The sequence below is a fragment of the Nematolebias whitei genome, chromosome 1 (assembly GCF_014905685.2).
Source record: "Nematolebias whitei isolate Nwh7 chromosome 1, NemWhi1, whole genome shotgun sequence".
Classification (NCBI taxonomy): domain Eukaryota; kingdom Metazoa; phylum Chordata; class Actinopteri; order Cyprinodontiformes; family Rivulidae; genus Nematolebias; species Nematolebias whitei.
Window position 1 is genome coordinate 8887873 of NC_056498.1, and position 7494 is coordinate 8895366.

The window sequence follows — 7494 nt, forward strand, 5'->3', positions numbered from 1 at the left end:
TCTAAAAAAATTAGCATATTGTGATGAAGGTCATTATTTTCCATAATGTAATGATAAAAATGAAACTTTCATATATTTCAGATTCATTGCACACCAACTGAAATATTTCAGGTCTTTAATTGTTTTAATACTGATGATTATGGCATACAGCTCATGAAAACCCAAAATGCCTGTCCCAAAAAATTATCATATCATGAAAAGGTTCTCTAAACAAGTTATTAACCTAACCATCTGAATCAACAACGTAACTCTAAACACCTGCAAAAGATTCCTGAGGCTTTTAAAAACTCCCAGCCTTGTTCATTACTCAAAACCGCAATCATGGGTAAGACTGCCGACCTGACTGCTGTCCAGAAGGCCATTATTGACACCCTCAAGCAAGAGGGTAAGACACAGAAAGAAATTGCTGAACGAATAGGCTGTTCCCAGAGTGCTGTATATTGGGAGCTGTTGCAACTGGGACCTAGTCTGTCACCATTGGGGCTGCTGGACCGAGTGAATCGTGGGACCGCGTGGGACCTGGAGGTTGTTGCCACTAGTCCTCGGCTAGACCTGGCTAGGCCTCGGCTAACAACATAAGCTAACATCATAAGCCTGTGAACCTCGTGGCTAACAACACTAGCCTGTGAACCTCGTGGCTGGATCCTGTGCTTCTGAGAGTTGAGACCAATAATCCAGAAGTATCGTGAGTAATGCCGAGCAAACACAGAGATAAGAGACAAGTGTCGGAAAATAATTCTGAAGATATGGAGGAAGTTAAAAAATCTTTGAACTTTTTGAGTGCTGAACTGACTAAATTATCAGCTAAATGTGATTTACTGACAGGACTGTCTGAAGAAGTGAAACAATTGAAAGAACTTTTTTTATTTTTTATTTTTTTAACTTTATTGAACAACTGAACATACAGAACACAAATAGAACAACAAATGACAATCTCAAATTACAATGATACATATAAACATATACAAATATCTACAATCATACCTCCTAAGGTCAACATATTCTAAAACAAATTGTCATATCAACCATCATAAACTTAAAATTTAGGTAATAATACTATTTGAGATTTTGCAAATAATATAGTACAGTAAATTAAACAACTAACTATTTATCTAAGAATCTACATAATTACTAAAATAATTTGTCAGAGGGCTATATTATCTGAGCGAGGGGATCAGAGCTTTTTTGCTTGTGGTTTTTTAGCACTGTCTAATGAAAGTTTTAATAACTGGAGTTCTTGTTTGAATACAGACCATAATGGTTTAGACTTGCCATATCTGCATTTATGTATATAGAATTTTAATATTATGATAATGTTATTGACAAAGTATTCATCTTTTTTATTTTCAGATACATATCCATATAATATATTCTGAACGGAGAAGGAGTCTATGTTCATAGATTTGATGGTCAGGAGATCATGAAGGGATTTCCATAATGTGTTCACAGAATGACAGAAATAAAATAAATGTTCTGTTGTTTCAGGTTCGTTACATATAGAACAGTTATCACATTCAAATTTAAATCTATTTATGATCAACTCGTTGGAAGGATAAATATTATTTAGAGTTTTAAAATGTAATTCTTTATATTTAGGTGGAAGAGGGAAACCCAGATATGTTGTCCTTATTTTTATTCTTTCCTTCTTATCATAGAAATCATGAAACTTTCTTCTTACCTGACCAGAATATATTGTTTTTATTAAATGTTGTCTTAAAAATTTGTTGTTGCATTTATTGTGTGTTAAGTTTAGTCCATTGAGATTGATGCTCGGTAAACTAATTGTTGGTTTAGTTTCATAATTATTCTTTATTAACTGAACAAATGCAATTGTTATATTTTTTGTTACTTTATCATAGTCTTTTTGGTACAGATTAGATTATATTTTTTTGTGAATTCTTCATAGTCATATAAATTTCCCTTTTCATCCATGAGATGAGTGAGTGACCATATTTGTTTCTCCATCCATGTTTCCATGAACACAGACTTCCTTCTATGTAAAAAGACTCTGTTGTTCCAAAAAGGAACATTATGAGGACTGAAGTTATGTTTGTATGCTGGTTTCCAGTTCAATAACACCTGTTGGTGAAAAGCAGATAATTTAACAGGTAATTTAGGAATGTCAAAGTCACATCTTAACAGGAAGTCAATACCTCCAACTTTACTAAAAACCAAAGTGGGGACAGCAAACCAAAGCTCATGACCATTTTTAAGAAAAGATTGAAGCCATTTAAGTTTTAACACGCCATTCATTATTTCAAAATCTATTGCTTTAATCCCACCATCTTCATAATTTTTAACTGTATCTCCTTTCTTGATATAATGATGTTTATTTCTCCAAATAAAGTTAAAGTTTAATTTATTAATTTCCTTAATAATCTTTGGAGCTATGGCTATGGAGGATGCAGGGTAAACCAGACTTGATAGAGTCTCCATTTTGGTTAGTAATGTCCTACCAGAAAGAGTTAAGTCTCTCTGCAACCAGTTATTTAATATCAATTTGCATTTAGTAATATTATTGTCAACATTCAGTTTGACACAATTGCTTGCAGTTTTTGTGACCCAAATGCCCAGATATCGAACCTCCAGTTTGACCAGTACATTGTAATAAGATGACTGAGAACAATCATGAATACTCATTAAATCACACTTTTCCAAATTTAACTTTAATCCTGATGCTTTAGAGAATGCTTCTACTGTTTGGATAGCCAGTGGAATCTGATCTTTATTTTTTAGAAACAGAGTTGTATCGTCTGCTAGCTGACTTATAATAATATTCTGATTCATAATTTGTAAACCATGAAGTCTGGAGTTTCTTATAGAGACAGCCAAGAGCTCAGTAACGGTGATGAACCGGAGAGGTGAAACACTGCATCCTTGTCTAATCCCGCTTTTTATTGTAAATCTGGGACTTGTTCCTTCTGCTAAGGAAACACAGCTGTTGACATCTGTATGCAGCATTTTGATTATGTTTAAAAACTTCTCACCAAAGCCAAAATGTTTGAATGTTTCAAAAATGAAAGGATGCTCCATCAAAAGCTTTCTGAAAATCCAGAAATAAGATCATCCCGTCATCAGGGATTAAGTGGGCATATTCAATTAAATCTAGAACCAGACCAATATTGTTATTAATTGATCTACCTTTGAGAAAACCAGACTGAGTGGAGCTAATTATATCAGATAAACCTTCTTTTAACGGAGCTGCAAGAACTGTAGTAAATATTTTATAATCTGTGTTGAGACGTGTGATGGGTCTGAAATTATTCAAGTTTGTTTTATCTTTTCCTGGTTTGGGTATCAATATGATGACACCCTGTTTCACTGTTGCCATCAATTCTTTTTTATGAATACACTCCATAACTGCATCAAACAACAGTATTTTTATGTTCATGATTTTGAACTAGGCATTCCAGTTCTGGGAGGACTCCCAGATAACCTGGTACCGAGTCAAGAAGCTGGGCCAGTATGTTTCACGAAGCCATCACAGGCCATCGCTCTTTTCTCAACCAATGACGTCGACCAAGGGCCTCAAACCTATGGTGTCTTACCCATAGACAGGTCCGACGACTCAGAAAAGGATTCGTTGCAGCTCCCCAAGGAGCAAGAACCCTTAACAGTCTCATCACAGATTGAACAGGTGGTCGCCCAAGCCGACACTCTGACATCTGATGAAGAAAGGGACAAAAATCGCTAAGTTCTTTTAAAATATGAAAAGTCATTTTCAACTGACCCAGACATCATCCAACTTCAGAAGTTGGATGATCCTGCAATTAAATCGATGTTACTGTATCTGACTGACCCAGACAAATACATTCCATCGAATGGTAAACTGGATTCCAATCCAGACCTAAAAGTCCTCTTTCAGCTGCGCAAACAGTTAAAACTACTCAAGGACAACCTAACTTTAGCTCATGGAGCGACGTCCTCACCCGTGTTCGCGGTCTCCCATGACCGAAGGGGGGTGACGCCAGTTAGGATAATGCTACCAGACGCGATAACGTGAGCAAATCTGACATTCAGAGTGAGTGACGCACCGAAACGTCGTTTTCTAGTTGCTTAATCACTGCTTTTGTCAATGTTGAAACGTTGTTTAACTGGTTGCTTAGTCACTGTTTTGTCGATGTTGAGACATCGTTTAATTGGTTTTTGGTATTGTTTCTGAACACCCCAAGCAAGAATGAATTTTGTTGTGTAGTTGAGTTAGAGACTAAGAGGCCTTTAACCATGCCAACATGCAGTTCATTCGTTAAATTGCAATCTTTGCGGAGTCAATGTATATTATTGCTACCTTAAGTACCATAATCTACATTGATCTCACAACGCTTAAGCCGAACCTACTCGAACAATTCTATTCGGGGGGATAGCTAATTCTTTTTGATGAGTCTCGCCATAGACTTCCAAAAACATTTATGGGGAAACCAAACACCCAATCTCAAGTCGTTCGTCTAAAAGACAACAGACAATTGAACCAAACTATATTTTGCCATGTAAAGCTAACTTAAACCAAGTTAGAAATGGAAAAATAGTTTGGAACACTCTTCTATAGGTATAAACCCCTATAGTTACCCTTTTCAGCATGTTCCACCCCTTAACTGGTAGTTGTAGCTGTTCCCAACCATAATAGCTTACACACCAGGTGCATATAGTTTAAGGCCTTATGTAAAATCCCCTTCATAAGCCCACCTTAAACCACATAATTGCATGTCACATTTGAACCAGAACGGCACAGACTGGACATCCACCCAGCGACGACCTTCGCTGGAGGAGACCTGCAATCCTGACGTTGGTCTCCACTCTTCATCCAGTGGCTGCCTCTTCGGTTCAATCCAAGGGAACCCCTCTGTATGCTGATCAATCAACACTTCCAATCGTTGTGGATTTACCGTTGTGGATTATATGACTTTTTCCAATGGATTACAGACTCTGTTTCCAAGGGGTTAAAGCATTGCTACAATGGAATTACCAACAACATTATGGAATTATAATCAACACAATGGAATTACCAAGAACATTGGGGAATTACCTTGACTTTTGTTTCCCTTGCTGGATTACCTTTGACTTTGTTTTCCTTGCTGGATTACTTTTGACTTTTGTTTTCCTTGCTGGATTACATCAAGCTCAAGGACATTCGAAGGCGTAAGTTCATGTTTGGAATTCATCCCCATGGACAGGTGATGCTTTCCAAAGGGGGGACTGTAGTGGACTAGGCCTGATGTCGAAACCTTGACCTTAGGCACCTTGTGGGACAGAAACTGTCATTTCATTGATTTGAATCCAGAAATACAGGTTCATCCATCCTGAGACTTTCTTTCTTGAAAATTCAAGTGAAAGAACACTCTCTTTTCTATTATCATTACTATTTTACAAATGTTGATAATCAAAGTGTTTTAGTTCAAACCATTTTAGATGTTGCAGTGAACTAATCAATTTTATTAACTGTGAAAACAGTAACAATGATTCTTAGTTGCTTATGCAAAGTTAGAATTTGTAGTGAGTCACGTGGGTACGTGTCACTTGTTGTAGTATGACAAATATATGAAATATATATGCATACAATTTCACGAGTTCCTCATCTTTCTGACTGTGTAATGTCGTGTATTGAATTCAACAGAAATGTAACGAGAGACGTTATTTACCTTTGACCCATCAAAATGAATGGAGTCATTTATTTTCAGAATCAAAGTTTAACATCAAACATTTACATTAATTTGGCAAAATATGAAAATAATAACAGACAAGTTTCACAGAAAATGAGCATCGATCACGCGGCGGTGAACGAGGACTTTGCTTCAGATATTTCTAAAATATCTGTACTGGTTTTGTGAGAGAGAGAAGAGTTTAAGATGAAATGGAGATTATCTTACAGAGAACTATGTGAGAGAATTAATATCTGTTGACCAGAACGTGCACGCTTCATCAGATTTCAGCTCGCCTCCGGTACACTTTAGTCGAAGAAGAGACCGTTACCTTGTTGATGATAGATCAGCTCGATAGAGAATCCTCCAGACCTTTCAGCGTCTCCGTTGAGAGCTGCTGAAATCCTTAGATAGTCGTGCGTGGGTCGTTCAAACAGAAATTATAATTCCAAAACGTCTCTGGATCATCCTGAATTCTCGGATTCTCTTCCATTCACTTCACCATTCTCCATGAATTCTCCATGAATTCTCTTCAGAACTCCTTGAGCACTAACTTGAGAACTCTTTGAGAACTGCTTCCGAACTACTTCAGAACTGCTTCAGAACTCACTTGAACTGGAAAGTTGCCACATTTTAAATGGGTCGACTTCCGGTTCAATTTAGAGCTTTCTGATTCGTGGATGTACCAGAAAGAGGTGTGGTTTTTGACGTAAGGTATTATCAAAAGTCGAGGTCAGGGAATGAGATTTGTTTAACAACTGACAGAGAGATTATTGCAGAAAAGCAGACTTTTTGGAGCCTCACTCTGTTGTATCTTTCCAAATAGTAAAACATGACATCCCTTTTTCAGTAAACATTTAGTTGACCGAAGCTTCAACTTTCACATACTTACGACTTGGCTCATTTCAGACAGAAAATCAAGAAATGCATATTCAGGTGATTTCTTCTTTGAATGAGGAATAAAAATCATTACTTACTGTTTATGTAAAATAAAAATGAGTAGTTCTTTTCAACCTGTAAGCATTGAGTGAAACTAACACAATTTGATTATCAAACATTTGTAAGACAGTAATGATTATAAAGAATTGTCTTTTCTGCTTGATTAATTCAAGAAAGAAAGTCATCAGATGGCTCAGACTTATTCAGATCAATGAAAATAACAGTCTCTGTCCATCTGGTAGATTTGAGGTCATCAGGGTCAGATAAGGGTCAGACCAGGTTCACTACAGTCCCCCCTTTGGAAATCATCACCTGTCCATGGGGATGAATTCCAACCGTGAACTTAGACCTTCAAATGTCCTTGAGCTTGATGTAATCCAGCACGGAAGACCAAAGTCAGAAGTAATCCTTCAAGGAAGACTAAAGTCAGAAGTAATCCAGCAAGGAAACAAAGTCAAGGTAATTCCACAATGTTCTTGGTATTCCATTGTGTTGATTATAATTCCATATTGTCTCGATAATTCCATTGTAGCAATGCTTTAACCCCTTGGAAACAGAGTCTGTAATCCATTGGCAAAAGTCATATAATCCACAACGGTAAATCCACAGCGATTGGAAGTGTTGATTAATCAGCATACAGAGGGGTACCCTTGGATTGAACTGAAGAAGCGGCCACTGGATGAAGAGTGGAGACCAACGTCAGGATTGCAGGTCGCCTCCAGCGAAGGTTGTCTCCAGCGACGTCCAGCCTGTGCCGTTCTGGTTCAATGTGTCATGCAATTATGTGGTTTAAGGTGGGCTTATGAAGGGGATTTTACATAAGGCCTTAAACTATATGCATCTGGTGTGTAAGCTATTATGGTTGGGAACAGCTACAACTACCAGTTAAGGGGTGGAGAATGCTGAAAAGGGGTACTAC